The sequence below is a fragment of the Mus musculus genome, chromosome 16, assembly GCF_000001635.26.
Source record: "Mus musculus strain C57BL/6J chromosome 16, GRCm38.p6 C57BL/6J".
Lineage (NCBI taxonomy): Eukaryota > Metazoa > Chordata > Mammalia > Rodentia > Muridae > Mus > Mus musculus.
In genome coordinates this window covers 95656501-95671951 of record NC_000082.6, presented here as the reverse complement: position 1 = coordinate 95671951, position 15451 = coordinate 95656501, and the positions used below count along the sequence as shown (strand labels likewise).

The 15451-nt window shown below is 48.0% G+C and overlaps 1 long non-coding RNA gene across 1 annotated transcript; it reads left to right on the top strand.

The window, feature by feature from the left end:
• Positions 1-3791: 3791 nt before the first annotated feature.
• Gm31845 lies at positions 3792-7852 on the top strand. Its single transcript, XR_385090.2, has 3 exons — positions 3792-3911; positions 4013-4094; positions 5936-7852. It is a non-coding gene; the product is annotated as a predicted gene, 31845 (long non-coding RNA).
• The last annotated feature ends 7599 nt before the right edge of the window (positions 7853-15451 follow it).

Genomic DNA, 15451 nt, shown 5'->3' with positions numbered 1-15451 from the left:
ATGGAACATCTTTGTTATCCGCTGGCAACTACACTGGGCGCTCGGGATTCCCATGCAGCGCTGAGCCCTTCACAGGAGGACCTTTCAAGCACAGCCACACATCTCGGGTTGACACACCTCGGTTAGCAAGAACAGTTAGCCAGAAGTGGAATTACAGAAGCCAAAAAGACAAGGTTAGTACATTTAGAGACTTTCCCAGGACAATGAAACTTGATGGAGTCGGTCTTTGCATTCATTTTGGCAGGTGGTGTTTTCTATGTCCCGACTTTTATGACTGAATGGCTCTTCCATCATGATATCATCTGTGCTAAGGTCTGGAGCCTGTTACACAAGCCCACAGCAAGTTGCTTTTCAGCCTAATTTCTGGGAAAGAGGCCGCTCAAGGGTCCGTGAGATAACAACGAGGAAACTCAATTTCACAGAACCAGGAGCAGCAGGGAAAAAGACGTGAGGGTGGGGTTTCATCTGAAAACAAGATTTAGATTCTCACAGATGATCGATCGGGGGTCCCACTGTGACACAGACCTCGTTTTCTTACCGAGCTTCCTGCTGGCTTCTCCATCGCTTTCTTTCACTTTGAGTCTTAGGCAATATCGGAAGGTTAATGTTGCCGTTGGATGTTTTCTATGTTTGTCTGTTAATAAGCACGGAGCAGATCATGGCTCTGCAGACTACCATCCGGGCTGGTGTTAGAGAGGAGGGGGCCTGAGAGTCAGCTAGCCAGCTCTCCCTGCTCAGAATGTTTGGTTATGAAATAGTATGGTTATTTTGGCTTTGCAATGTAACAATATAATAGTCTAACCTAGGAATCCTACTCAGATTTTTAAAAATTACCCTTTCTTTAACATGTATTAATATTCATGTTTTATGAGTGTTCATTTAAAACCATGAATTTCTGCTCATGTCTGCTCATGGAAGAGACCTTTCTAACCTTCTGACCTCTGACCCCAGCCTTTCACTGTATGTCGAAGGTAAGGCTGGGGTGTGGGGGCCTGGTTAGAGCAGGAGACGTACTGTCAATTTGGTCACTGCCAGTTCTTTTGTGTCACAGAGCATCTTGGTGACACTAAGAACACTGTGCTAAGAATGATCAGAGTGTACCCCTGGAGTGCACTTTCTGCACAGGTAGTTGTTTCCAGCCCTGGATTTGCATGAGTTGAGTTACAGAGTTAGTATGTGCACTCACACTCCAATAGTGTTCAGAGTCATTCTCCAATGATTTTGATTTTTTTCTTAATTTGTGTGAGGTGGGAGGAGGAGGAGGAGGGTGTATGTATGGAATCCAGAGGACAACCTTGGGTCTTATTCCTTGGGCACTGAACATCTTGTTTTCTGAGACAGGGTCTCTCACTGGCCTGGTGCTCACCAAGTAGGCTAGGCTGGGTAGCTGGTGAACACCAGATATATTCCTGTCTCCACCTTCCCCAGGATTGGAATTGCACATGCACTGTACCATGCCTCTGTGTGTGTGTGTGTTGTATATGCATGTATATGCGTGAGTTGTTCATGTGTGTAGTGATATGTCTAGTATATGTGTGTATGTGTGTAGTGTATATGCATGTATATGTGTGAGTTGTTCATGTGTGTAGTGTATGTGTGTGTTGTACATATGTATAGTGCATGTGTGTGTTGTAGGTGTGTATAGTATATGTGTGGGTTGTACATGTGTATAGTGTATATGGTATATGGTGTGTGTGTATGTGTGTGGTATACATGTGTGTAGTATGTTTATGCGTGTAGTGTATATGTATGTTGTACATGTGTGTAATGTTTGTGTGTATTTTGTACATGTGTGTAGTGTATATGTGTGTTGTACATGTGTATAGTATATATGTGTATTATACATGTATGTAGTGTATATATGTGTGTATGTTGTACATGTGTATAGTGTATATGTGTGTTGTACATGTATGTAGTGTATATATGTGTGTATGTATTGTATGTGTGCATGTGTGAGTTGTTCATGTGTGTTATACACGTATGTAGCATATGTGTGTTGTACATATGTGTAGTGTATGTGTGTGTGTTTGAATGTAGATGGAGGCTAGAATCCATAGTGTGTATCTTTCACAAAGGCTCTCCATCTTAATTTGTTGAGGCAGAGTCTCTCCCTGGACCTGGACCTTATTGGTTAGCTGTCCAGAAAGCCCTAGGGTGTGCCTGTCTCTACCTCGCCAGTGCTGGGATTACAGATGCATGCTGCTGCTTGCACTGGGCCTTTTACGTGGGTTCTGAGGATCAAACTCAGGCCATTGTGCTCAAAGGTGAGCCCTTTCCTACCGAGCTACCTCCTCTCATAGCTTCCAAGGGTTCTTTGCTATGGCCCTGACCCCCCATCAACCAGTGAAGGAGATCTGTACCAGGGCAGGAAGACAATCTGCCTGAACACCCCTGGGAATAATTTCAAATCTTCATGGGCATGGAGGGTAGAGCATGGACTCTCCGTGGACCTGTAGAGCTATGAAGGTGGTCAACAGAATCACAGGCATATCTGTGGTGGTGACCTGTTTTGGCCTGCTGGTTTCCCCCAACATATCTGGACTGGGGGTGATGGTTCACTCAGGAAAGGCAGATGCCCACAAGCTGGGCTCTTACTAGGTGAGATCACAGTGCTTAAGTCAGCTCTTCCCAGTTCTGCTGCTCAGACAGCCTCTGAGAGATCTGACTTCTAACACACAGCAAGCCGGGCTGGAGGTGCCAGAGAATCGGGTGAGATCTGGCTGGCTAAGGACACAGAGTATGTGCTCAGCGATACAGCACTGATTTCCAGCAGAAGGCTGAAGGGGAGCAATCATGAAGGTGGTTTGCTCCTGTGTTTGTTTTTACATGGGATTAGAGCCTCTTTGATGATAAAATCAGCTTGCCAAGATAGAAGAAGGAGTTGGGACTCCCAATCCAGAAAGATATGAAGAACAGGACATTTTATCTGGGAGTGTTGAGGAGACAGTCTTCCGTGTACTTGACGATAACTCTGAGGATTCAGGCCTCAGGATGTGTCCTAAACCTCTGCTTTAATAAACACCGATCTCCCATTAGAGTTATCAGAGGATCCATTTATGTGATGTGTTCAGGCTTGATAGACACCAACCTCTCCTGGCACACCTCCCATTTAGTGTGCTAAATTCCAAGCCCTGTTAATCATTTGTGTAGGGCGTATATTTGGACGTGACGTGTCTACAATTAGGCCTAATTAAATCCGCCCACTTTGAGCATGCTGAAAGACCAGCATTTAAAAATAGGAGCTGAATAATTAGGGTCATTAATAGGAGCTGATTATTTCGTTTATGATAGCTTAAGAAATGAATAGGGCTCAGCAGTGTTCCGTGTCTGATGAAAACACACGGGGCCGAGCTAAGATTTCTGGAGGGAAGCCCTCATTAGTGGACAGTTGTGCTCCTTATCTTCCCCGTGCTTGCCCGGAGCCTGCTTAGCAAAGTCTTTACATTAAGTGGAGGTCATCACTTGTGACGGTGAGAGGAGTCTGCTACACCAGGCAGAGCCAGGAGCAGCCTGGAGTGAGCCTCCCAAAACTTCTCAGAGGGACGCTCTGTACCCTTCCCAAATCTCATGCTGGAGGTGGCGGCCTTCCCAGCCCTTCGCCAGTCCTTTGCCGTCTCTCATCTTGTGGTTATGAAAAGGATTTTTCTGAGGCCACAGTCAATGTGTTGCGGCAATCTCCAGCTCACCCACAGTCTATCTCCACCTGCCCTTATATAAACAGTTTATGTACACAAGGCTGCTACATTTGGGATGTTTTGAATTCTTCTGCCTCCCTGGTGGGCTTAGGGAGCGTCCTGGAGCCTATGAAGACAATGGTAACTCTCAGGGTGGTTGTGAGGTAACAGGATACCCAGCCTCTGCGAGGACCGCGGAGCCATCGAGAGCTCATCTGCTGCCTGTTTGAGGTGGAGGTGGGTTGGGAACGGAGTGGGAGAAGTCAGACATGTACAAAAGCTGACATGAGTTGGCTGGCACTCAGCAAAAGACAGGATTTCTTTTTTTCCTCCCTCAGGTCTGAGCTGGATTTTATGGGAGCTAGAATGTGTGTGTCTTACCACAGAAGAATCTAGGTTCTCTCATCTCTCCTTAAGCAGGTAAATAAGTGGACTTTAGACTTCACCTCTGAGCTGTGAGCAAGCTTTCCTTGAAGCTGGCTTAGCTGTGTGAGCTGGACCCTTACCCCTAGGGGCTGAAGTCATCTCTTGCCAGCTGAGAACTGTTGTGCATTTTGGGTGCCACTGTTGAACCTTGCTTTGGTTTTACATGAACAATTGATCTTGTTCAAGATTTTCACATCTGCTTTTTTTGGGTGGAAGTGGTTAATTAAATGGGGCTCAAGGCACACGACAGTCCCCGGAAGAGACTTACAGCATTGCGTTTCTTAGCCGCAGTGCACGGGACAATCCAAGCTGGGCGACTTCTTCACTGAAGGACTGCCCTGGGACTTGAAGGAGGTTTAGCAGGCACTCTACCTGTTGTTATCACACACCTCTCACTCACCTCTCAGCTGTGACAGTTAAAGTTATCTCCTGGCACTGTCAAATGTCCTCTGGGTTTAGGGGCCAAAATGAATGCAGGATGAACGCTTCTGAGGTGACATGACTCTTTGAAGAGGCAGAAATAATTTCTGCTACTTAAAATGTCTAAGTTTCCTAGAACATTTATTTCTGGAGCATGACTGGGTCACTGAATCTCCAGGCCTCACTTATGCTCAGCGAGGAAAGAAACTGTCACCTACCCCTCACATTTCTCTTCTGTTCTTGTTTTTTTTTCTCCCCACACTTAAAGATTAGAAGGAGTTTTCCTCTTGGTCCACATCCTCGCTAGCATGTGCTGTCACTTGAGTTTCTGATCTTAGCCATTCTGACCATTGTAAGCTGGGATCTCACAGTCGTTTTGATTTGCATTTTCCTGATAACTAAGGACATCGAACATTTCTTTAAGTGTTTCTCATCCATTACAGAATCCTCTGTTGAGAATTCTCTGTTTAGTTCTGAACTCCATCTTTTAATTGGTCCTTCGTTTTGTTGGTGTTTAACTTCTTGAGTTCTTTATATATTTTGGATATCAACCCTCTATTGGATGTAGGGTTGGTGAAGATCTTTTCCCATTCTGTAGGCTGCTGTTTTGTCCTATTGCCGGTGTCCTTTGCCTTACGGAAGCTTCGGAGTTTAGCTACAGATCAACTATGCTCAAAGTTTGTGAGTTAGGGGTGCCTCCTGCAAAACCCACGTACACATGCAGACCTTCTACCCGTGCTTCATGCCCTTCCACCCTGACCGTTTCTGTTCTCCCAGCTGTGCAAGGGACACTTCCCAGGCATATAGGGACAGAACCTTAGCCTTATAACATAGCTTTGCATCTTATTATCTCCTGCCGCACAGCTCCCGTGGTGTGTTGCAGACGGCACGTGGAAACTGGCGATGTTCCCCAGGCACTCTAGAGAACTATCATCACCTCAACCCCCAGAGCGACTGACTCCAAGCCTGATTCAGAATCACTTCTGAGATAAACCCAAGTCACTGGGTGCAAGATACTCATCACGTACTAGGAATGGAAAATTGGGTTGCCTGACGCTGTGCTTTTAGGGAGAAGTGAAGTGATGGGCTCTAGAGATAGTTTAGTCGGTAAGGTGCTTGCTTAGCAAGGAAGAGGACCTGAGTTCAGTACACGCACCCCACACACACACACACACACACACACACACACACACACACACCTCTATGCATGCTCACAGCATCAATGGGCTTCGCTTTCAGGACACTTACCAGGAAATTACTGGTTCTGGGGCTTGGTGCCTGGAGATAGATGTGGGGCAAAAGGGAGGCACAGACAGACAGACAACCATCCAGTTTTACTAAATATGCCCCATACAGCTGTCTTTCTAACTCGTGGGAGGGAATGAGAGCTGCTTTCTCTTTCTTGTTTGTCATAGGGGCCGCTGACAGTTTCAGCTCGAGTAGGAGTCTCATCTCCCTCTCGCCTGTGGCTCATCTAGTGCAGACACCCAGGAGCCTCCCTCACCCCCCTCAGCTCACTCTGAGTGTGTCACTACAGCTCCAGTAAGCTTGGTGCCTGCTTTCCTCTCTCAGCCACATGGATCCCTCACCACAGCAGGGCCAGAGACCCAGAAGGAAACAAGAGGACTTCCCCACAGGCCATCACCCATTGCAGGTTTGCAGCGTGGGGAAGGGAGGAGACAGTTTAGCAGGAGAGGCCAGTGTTTGGAATTGCTGGTAAGTTGAGATGTGAGGGCCTACCATGCATGACCAGCAAACACAGTCCAAGCAAGGATAAGAATAAATGGCCCAGGCAAGGCCCAGCTGGACCTAAGGCTCTGGCTTACCACACCAGAGCACTGTGCTCACTCTCTGAGGCCTCTGTGACCTCGGCCACAGAGCTGATCACCCCTCCCAGAAGTCCAGATCAGATCTTAGGCAGGGCCATGCACCTCTGAAGGCTCTAGGAGAGGGTCCTTCATGAGCTTGTTGACATCTGAGCTTGTTGACATCGGTGTTTCCACGTCCTGAGTGTCCCTTGGCTCCTATGGCCATCTCTGTGCTTTCTGCTGTTCCTCACCTCATAGTAGTCCCCACCCCATCTGTCTCTCTCCCTCCCCCCTTCTTACAGGACTCCTGTGCTCAGGGATTAGAGTCCATTCTACGCCATCATGAACTAATTATAGCCAATCTGTGCTGAATGACCCTGTTTTCAAATACAATTGCATTCCGAATCAGGGGCCATACAGAAGTCCACCCCTCCCCATCATCCTCTGCAGGGTTGATTTCTGAGTAAGGTCGTCTTCCTGAGAGGACTGAGAGGATCCATCTGTAGAGGATGAGGAGAGATGTCCCTTCCAAGGTTTCAGCCCCCAACACTGGCAATCCATAGACCCCCCTTCTTATGCTTTCGCGTGCCAGGGTCACCTGTTCCCACGTGACCTTGCTTCCCATGGGGACAGCTCCTAACCTGCCAGTCCTCACCTGGGACCTTGCCTGGTTGCTTTGAGTTCCCCTGAAAGAACTCAGTGATCCTGGTTTAGAGGGTGAGAAGGTATCTTCAGGTGAACCTGTCAGGATTGCTGGATGTGAGAGTTGAAGCCATGGGTCTGATAACTTTCAGTTAACAGCGACTCCAGGCAGCTGTTTGGCTATGAGTGGTCCTAGAAGAAACATGGCAGCTGCCAGGTGCTGAGACTTTGACTGACACAACACCCAGCATCGAGCAAAACTCCCGATGGTGTCGACCACTGCAGCTCCAAACAGAAGACAGAGTGTGAACTTGGAAATCGGGGCTCTTGCAGGGTACAGATAGATGCAGAGAAACACGGAGCCCTGAACCTTCAAAGCTGCCAGCCTGATACTTCCCTGCTAGGAAGCAGACCAGAAGCATTGCTCTGGATTCCCCTCAAAACAATAACAGACAAGCAAACCCAAACCCCAAACTCAAAGTAAGTTACATCAGGGATCGCCTAACATCGTGTCCAGCCAAACTGTGTTTTATCAGGTTCTGTGGAAGGGGCTCAATAGTTCCTGGGTGAATGTATAGAACCTCCAATCTACTTTAGAGTTTCCTCAGATTACACTGGAGCAGACAGCCTAAGCAGCTGAGGACTGACAGCTTGCCATGCACGGGGGTGGGGGTGGGGTGGTAACAAATGCACTTAAACACTGAAAAACCAGGAAAGCGAGACACTTATGGGAAAGCCCTCACCATGATAATTAGCTAGCAGGAAAGTCCAATTCAATACTGCAGTACGTTCATGGGCTCACTGCATACCCATCATCAGCTTCGGTTGGTGGTCCAGAGAATACACATTGAGTGACTTCCCTTCATTTTGAAGGTGGTAATACACATGGAGTGACCCATGATTCTGGCCACATATGTGGCAGAAGATGGCCTTGTTGGTCATCAGTGAGAGGAGAAGCCCTCGGGCCTGAGGGTGTTCAATATCCCAGTGTAGGTTGGGAGGATGGGAATGGGAGTGGGGGGGCACCCTCATACAGGCAGGGGGAGGGGAGATGGGATAGGGAATTTCCAAAGGGGAGACCTGGAAAGGGGAAAACATTGGAAATGTAAATAAAGAAAATATTCAAGGGGGGGGGGGAAGAAAGTCAATCATAATCTCACCACATTGAGACAATCACTGTTACTATTTCAGTATATTTTCCTCCAGGCTTTTTGAAAATAAGACATTATAACTCATGTTATATATCAAAAAAAAAATGCAGGGAAGTTTGGCTGTTGGCTTCTCTCTAATAGTTACCGAGGTAAACTCTGAAAATGTTAGAATAATGGTTTTCCTTCTTTGGGGAAAACAACTCCAACTTAGTTCACTTGTTGTGAATAAGACAGACCCTTCGACTCGGGACAAATGAATGGGCAGACTCAAGGATGGACAGGAAGGTGTGGCTGGCGAACTCAATCAGAAATCAGTGTCATAGGACACAGAGAATAAGAGGCAGAGAATAGAAGACCAGAGAGGCCAGTGAAGGGACAGCCTTCAGGTAGACTCCCAGGAGGGGAGAAAAGGGCAGGGAAGGCAAAACCTTTGACGCAATCCAGGAGACTGACAGAGTCACCGAGGAAGCAGGCTTGCAGGTGGAAGGGCCCAGTGCACTGGATACAACCGGATCTCACACACAAGATCCTAAAGCTTCCAGGAAGAAGGAAATGAGAGCTATGAAGACTTGCAGTGTGGGTTTGCCAGCCGTGTGGACCCACGAGATGGAGGTACTGACTGGAGACAAATGGTTTCTATTCTTACAGAAATGGCCAGTCCACCCTCAAGGCTGGATCAGACATATTCAGGAAACTGGGGCAGAGATTAGAGGAGACAAGGTAGAGGAATATTCTGCAGGGAGAGGATTGTTCTGGAAAACAGCCCTAGGGAAAAGAGGCAGAAACAGAACCAGCTATGTCACGGAAGTCACAGAAGTCATGGAAGTCACGGAAGTCACGTAAACCAATCATCCATTTTAGTCAACAGGCCCTCCTGTGGAGAAGGAAGGAGGGGGAGGGAGGGATAATGAGGAAGGGCTGGAGGGGTGGGGAGAGAGAGCAGCAGGTAGCCTTGGTACCTTGACTGATCCTTCCTCAGGAGGTCACCTTTGCAGTCTTAAGAGATTTTGCTGAAGTAGATAGAGCTGGCTCTGCCCCTAGAGCCCTCTTATTGGTTCCTGAGTATGCTTGACCATCATGGCCAGAACTAGGCTCAACAGTGCGACTCTAGGGGACACTCAACATCCAAACCATAGCTGTTTGGTAAATGTTTGGAAGGTCAGCCAGTGTAAATTCACCATATGAGCAAAAGAAAAATAAGATGATATTTTTAGTAGACGGAGGGAAAGCACTTTATAAAACTCAGCACTTATTCAGGAGAAAGTCTCAGTACGGAGGGTGAACAGCACCCGTCATGGCTTGCCAGGGGATGCTCGCCGGAAACTCAGGACAACTCTCATGCCTGGTGGTGAAGGGACACCCATGCCCACATTCTCAGCAACTCCATCACTAAGTAGACACCAGCAGGAGAGAGCGTCTGTGTTTACCAGAGGACTACCCAGCAGCATGACTGATGGCAGCAACCATCCATCAGCAGTGGAGTGGGTTTGTGAAAACGTGATTTCACCTGATAAGGTTACCATGTTTCCATGACCATGAGCGGCTCTCAGAATGGCTCGAAGTGAAGCAGAAACACAAGAAAATGTGTGCTAGGAATCCACTTTCACAGATTTTAGAAAATAAAAAAAACGTTAGCTGTAAGCTGCTGTGTTCAGAAAGCGCCGTGTAGGCGGGGAAAACTCAAGACCAGGAAGATGGAAGGCGTGGCATTCATCAAGCAGCAGGTTTCTGGTTTATAAAGTTGTTTTGCAATAAAAGTAGTTACAAAGAATGTATTTGTCTTGGTTCACATTTCTATTGCTTCCATGAAACACCAGGACCAAAGCCACTTGGGGAGGAGAGGGCTTATCTGGCTTATGCTTCCGCATCCCTGAAGGAAGGAAATCAGAACGGGAGGTCAAACAGGACAGGAACCTGGAGACAGGAGCTGACGCAGAGGTCGCGCAGGGGAACTGCTGACTTGTGACTTGCTGCTCCTTGTCACTTGCTCACCTGCCTTCTTGTAGGATCCAGGACCACCAGCCCGGGGATGACCCCACCCACAATGAGCTGGTCCCTCTCCCATCAATCAGTAATTAAGAAAATGCCGTGCAGGGTTGCCTACAGCAACCTTAAGGAGGCATTTTCTCTATCAGGGTTCTGTTCTCTCAAAATGACTCTATGTGTCGGGTTGACATGGAAGTTAGCCAGCACAACATTCTAATTGTGTCAAACCATAGTTTTTGGATCCTGGGGACATTTAAGAGTTTGAGGACAGGGAGCAGGCTTAGATAACCTCAGCAAGTGTCTAAGGTTTATACCTCCTCCCTCCCTCCCTCCCTCCTTTTCTCCCTCCCTTCCTTTTTCCCTCCTTCCCTCCTCCCACCCTTTCTCCTTCCTTCCCCCTCTCCCTCCCTCTTCCCTGTCCCCCTCCTTACCTCCTCCCTCTCTGTGTCCTCCTTCCTTTTCCCCTCCCTCCCTAGCCAGTGAGTTAACACAGCTATATCAGGCCATCCTCCTGCCTCTGCCCCCTGTCCCCCCCATGTGCTAGGATTACAGTTGTGCGCCATCATGGCAGCCCAGTGTTTCTGTTTTTATAATGACAAATGCAAAGGTTCCAGTCCCCAGGGTTAGAAGGCAGAGGGTCTGTGCTCCTTGAGTCACAGCCAGCACACAGCCGTGGACTGTGGCAGGTTTGCACAGAGGCCATGCTTGCTTGGGGTTTTATTGTGCATAGGAGCAGATGCCAGGGGCTGCTCTGCTCTGCTGGTGGTGGCGAGAGCCTGCCAAGCTCACAGTGATGGCAGAAGCTGCGGGCTGAGCTGTCCTCTACTCTAGGGTTGCCATTGTCTGATTGCAGTAGCAAGGATGCTTGTGTGTGGTCCTGCCTAGGTCAAGCCGTCTGCACTCACAGGTATCTGGCATCTCCTCAGCCCTGTGGTGGGTAACGAGCTATCACTCATATCAGTCACTGTGAGCAGGGGAAGATGAGCAGTGTTGGGCCCACCTGAGGGGTGAGACTCTCTTCTATCAGTGGTTCCCAATTGCTGGTCTAAGTAATTCCTGGGGCCTCAAGAGCCTCTAACAGCAATGGAATATTGTCTTACACCAGGGTGTCATTTTTCTTTACACATGCATTTATTGCATTAAAAAAAGACCTTTCCATCCCTCGGGTTATGTTGCAGCTCCTGCTGTCCTTGCTTTTCCTGCCATGCAGAGCCGTGATGCCTTCTGAGCACCTACAATATCTTTCTAGAAGCTCAGAGACAGACATGAGGGAGATTAGGTCATTCCTGTTCCCACAGACCTAACTTTCTTATCAAGGGGAAAGCACAATAAATCAGATCCGTGGAGTGGTCGTATGGTGGCGTAAATAAGCCAGGTAAGGCCAGAGGGGCCTGCTCCTGGAGAGACAGTATAGGCACACGAATGCCTAGTGCCCAATGGCTTCCCCCAGGGGTGCTAAGAACATTTGCAAACACCTCCATCCACACAGCAGAAGAGGGACCCGTGCAGCAGCAGGAAGAAGGCAGCTGTGGGGAGGTCTTGCTGGATGAGAAGATGGAAGAAGATTGGCTACACAGCTCTGTCCTCATACTGCCACGGGTGTGCCCCACTCCACGTGCACACACAAGCGTAATATACACGATACTTTAAATATCATCATTCCAAAAGGCCGTCCTTAAACATACTAGAGCTACAATCAGTGCTCGAAGAGATTGGGGTATCCAAACGAGACAGAGACAGCCTAGGGGACATCATCAAAATGCTCTAAAACTACAGGTGGGGCTCAAAAGAATTATCGGACACTTTTTAAAAGTGATAATTTTGTAGGCAAAAATAGTATAATTCTAAGTTTTAGGCTTTTAGCATGTGTTTTAAAAATCTGAACAAAACACCAACCGATGAAATATTTTGTTTTTTAGCCCTGAGGTCCTATACTGTATGTCACAGTAATCTCCAGGTGACACCAACTTAGGGTGTTGCATGCAGAGGCGAGGACAGGGTCTGCCTGCCCCCAAACACTATCCAGGAAACAGAGGCATTTTAATTTTGCCCCAGAACAACTAAGAACGGATCACTCAGCTCCAGCCCTTCCTGGCAGAGGCTTCTCCGATTGCATAATCATCACCGGGCGCCCGCCTCGCGCTCGACGCGATTTCCGCATTCATTTTACAAGCCATAGCTTGTCTCCTAACGTAAAGCACGTTGGATTGTAAACCCAAGCAAGGGAACGGAATGTTCTCTGGGCTCAGAAACCCGACGCATTTACCCTCTCTGTGTTCAATGCTATAGAACGTGTCTAAACAAATTTAGCCCAGTCTCCCTGTTAGAACAAGTAAATGATAAGCTAAGAATCGTGTTAAAAGGACTTAGAATCAAGGGGGTTGGAGGGAGAGACAGAGAGACAGAGAGAGAGAGAGAGACAGAGAGAGAGAGAGACAGAGAGAGAGAGACAGAGAGACAGAGAGACAGAGACAGAGCAGAGGAGGTTCAGACCAGAACGAAAGGCGGAAGATCTGTGTGTTGTGAGACACTTCACTTTTAATAAAACCAACCTCCCTTTTCTCTGATGTCATAGTTACAGCAATACAGGCAAAGACTGGTTCCATCACCTGAGAGGTAGTGGACTGCTTGCAGGTCCTAGGCCTGCTGTCCCGTGGCTCAGCTCATTGTCCCTCCTTAATGCTCCTCACTTGGAAGACAGCCATGTTTACAGTCCTGCCATGAACAGCAGCAAACTCAGTTCACTTCCCCAGAGATAGAAATAGCAGACCTGTGGCTAGGCCTGTGTGTGAGCCCTGGGTGTGGTCGGTTGTCCAGGTAGTCAAGGCCTCTGTGAAACGGCACCCCCTGCTGGTGAGGCAGGGAATTGCCCAGGCACCTCAGAACATGAGAGGGCTTGGAGATCTAAATTCTTTACAGAGGTAATTAGGACAAGGAGAGGCTATCAGGAGCAGGCCCTAGTGCAAGAAGACCATGCCTTGATGAAGAGACTTCAGGACACAGACACATGCGGAAGGTAGCTCCCTAAGGGGGAAAGCTGCCATGTGTTGAACAAAGAGAGGCCCTTACTCACCCCTGTGCTAACTTAGAGAGAAATGGGTTACAGCAAGTTACACTGAGTAGAATCAAACCCTAGGCCAAGGATTGAGAACCGGAAAGTGTGGTTGGGGAATGAGAGGCTGCCAATTGTCTATGAAGAGAGATTATTTATTCTGGTCCCTCATGGTGAGTCAGGAGAGAGTCAGGGAAGGCGCTGTCCCCTAAGCGATGGGCCCACGATCTGCTGACATCACCCAGTTAAAGACATTTTTGTTTATTTTATTTTAAAATTTGTAGCCAAACAAGTGTTTCAAAGGTCCCAAGGGTGTTCCACTGTAAGCATCAAGGTGGGCCTGGAACCTGAGACTTATGAAGTAGTATTTGATTCAGTCTGAAGCATTACCAACAAGGAGACCTGCTGGGCATGCTGGGAGGCATAGACCTGTCACACCAGCACTTGGGAAGTGAAGGTACGGGGGTGGGGTGGTGGGAGTCAGGAACTCAGGGTCATCTTCAGCTACACAGTGAATGTGAAGCCATCTTGGGATACTTGAGACCCTGTCTCAGATGATAGACAGTCAGAAACACTGATGACTAAGGTATTGTTTCTCTGCATAGAATTTACCAAGCAGTCTGTGTAGTGTTCTTCCACCACCCCCCCGCCCCCATATATGTATATATAAAGCTTTGAGCACACATTTGTCCTTGGCATCGGAATGGTACTCTTTCTGAGGTTTGGCTCGGTCTCCAACATTTGTCTCTTTTGTACTTACAAAAAGGTTTATTTTTATTTTATGTGTATGAAAATTTGCCTGAATGTGTGTACTAGGTACATGCAGTACCCACAGAGGCCATAAGGGGGCATCAGATTCCCTGGAACTGGAGATACAGACAGTTGTGAGCCATGGTGTAGGAGCTGGGACCCAAACTCAGGTCCTCTGCGTGAGCAGCAAGTGCTCAGAGCAGCTGAGCGTCTCCAGGCCCCTGCTGTGAACTTCTGATGTTGTGAACTATCTCCAGGTGGTCCCTTTGAGAGACTTTTTGCTGAGTCTGAGGGACATTGGTGTCACCACAAACACATTCATGTGTGCTAAGAAGCCATGTTCCGTCAGCCCCTTGGGGGTCCCTGATGGTAGATGTTGATTGTCAACTTGACAGGATACAGAATCATGGTAAAGACCAACCTCTGGGTGTGTCCATGGGGGAGCCTATAGATTAAGTTCACTGAGGTGGGGAGATCCACTTAACTGCAGCTAACACCATTCCAGAAGCTGACAGACACCATTAGCTTTAGTTGATAACTTGATACACCTGGGAAGAGAAAAGCTCAATTGAAAAACTATTTCTATTAGACAGGCCTGTGGGTGTTTTCTTGATTAATGATTGATATTGGGAAGGTTCCAGCCCACTGAGGGTGATGCCAACCTGGGCAGGTGGCCCGGGTTGTGTAAGAAAAAGCAAGTTAAGCGAGACATGGGAAAGTAAGCCATGAACCGCATTCCTCCATAGTGTCTGCTTCGGTTCCTGCCTTGAGTTCCTGTCTTGGATTTGCTCAGTGATGGACTTCGGCCTCTAAGCCAAATGAATCCCTTCCTCCCCAAGTTTTGGTCACAGTTTTACCATAGCTAAGAAAAATCAAACTTAGACAGCATAGCATGGTCCAAGACAGGATAGATGGTCACTGCTTTCTGTTTGTCTTAGAGTTTTATTGCTGTGAAGAGACACCATGACCAAAGCAACTCTTATAAAGGCAAACATTTAATTAGGGCTGGCTTATGGCTTACAGTTTCAGAGGTTCAGTCCATTATCATCATGGTGGGAAGCATGGCAGTGTGCAGACAGACATGGTGCTGGAGGAGGTGAGAATTCTACGTCTACCGACAGGCAGTACAAGGGGACATTTTCACACTGGCCAGACTTTCACACTCATACATGCACACACTGCATGCACTGCATGCACTGCATGCACAAATATAAAGACCTCAAAGTCCTGCCTCCACAATGATGCACTTCCTCTAACAGAGCCACACCTCCTCCAGTAGGCCACACCCCCTCCAATAGGCCACACTCCAGTAGACCACACCACCTCCAGCAGTAGGCCACACCTCCAGTAGGCCACACCCCTCCAGTAGGCCACACCCCTCCAGTAGGCCACAACTAGTACTACCACTTCCAGTGGGTCAAGCATATTTAAACCAGTATGCAGCCTATAGATACAGCACGTCCCCATCTCAACTCTTGTTGTCAGGCCTTCTCTGCCGTGATGGCCTGCACCTCCTAACTGTGAGTTAGTTTGCTTCTTGTC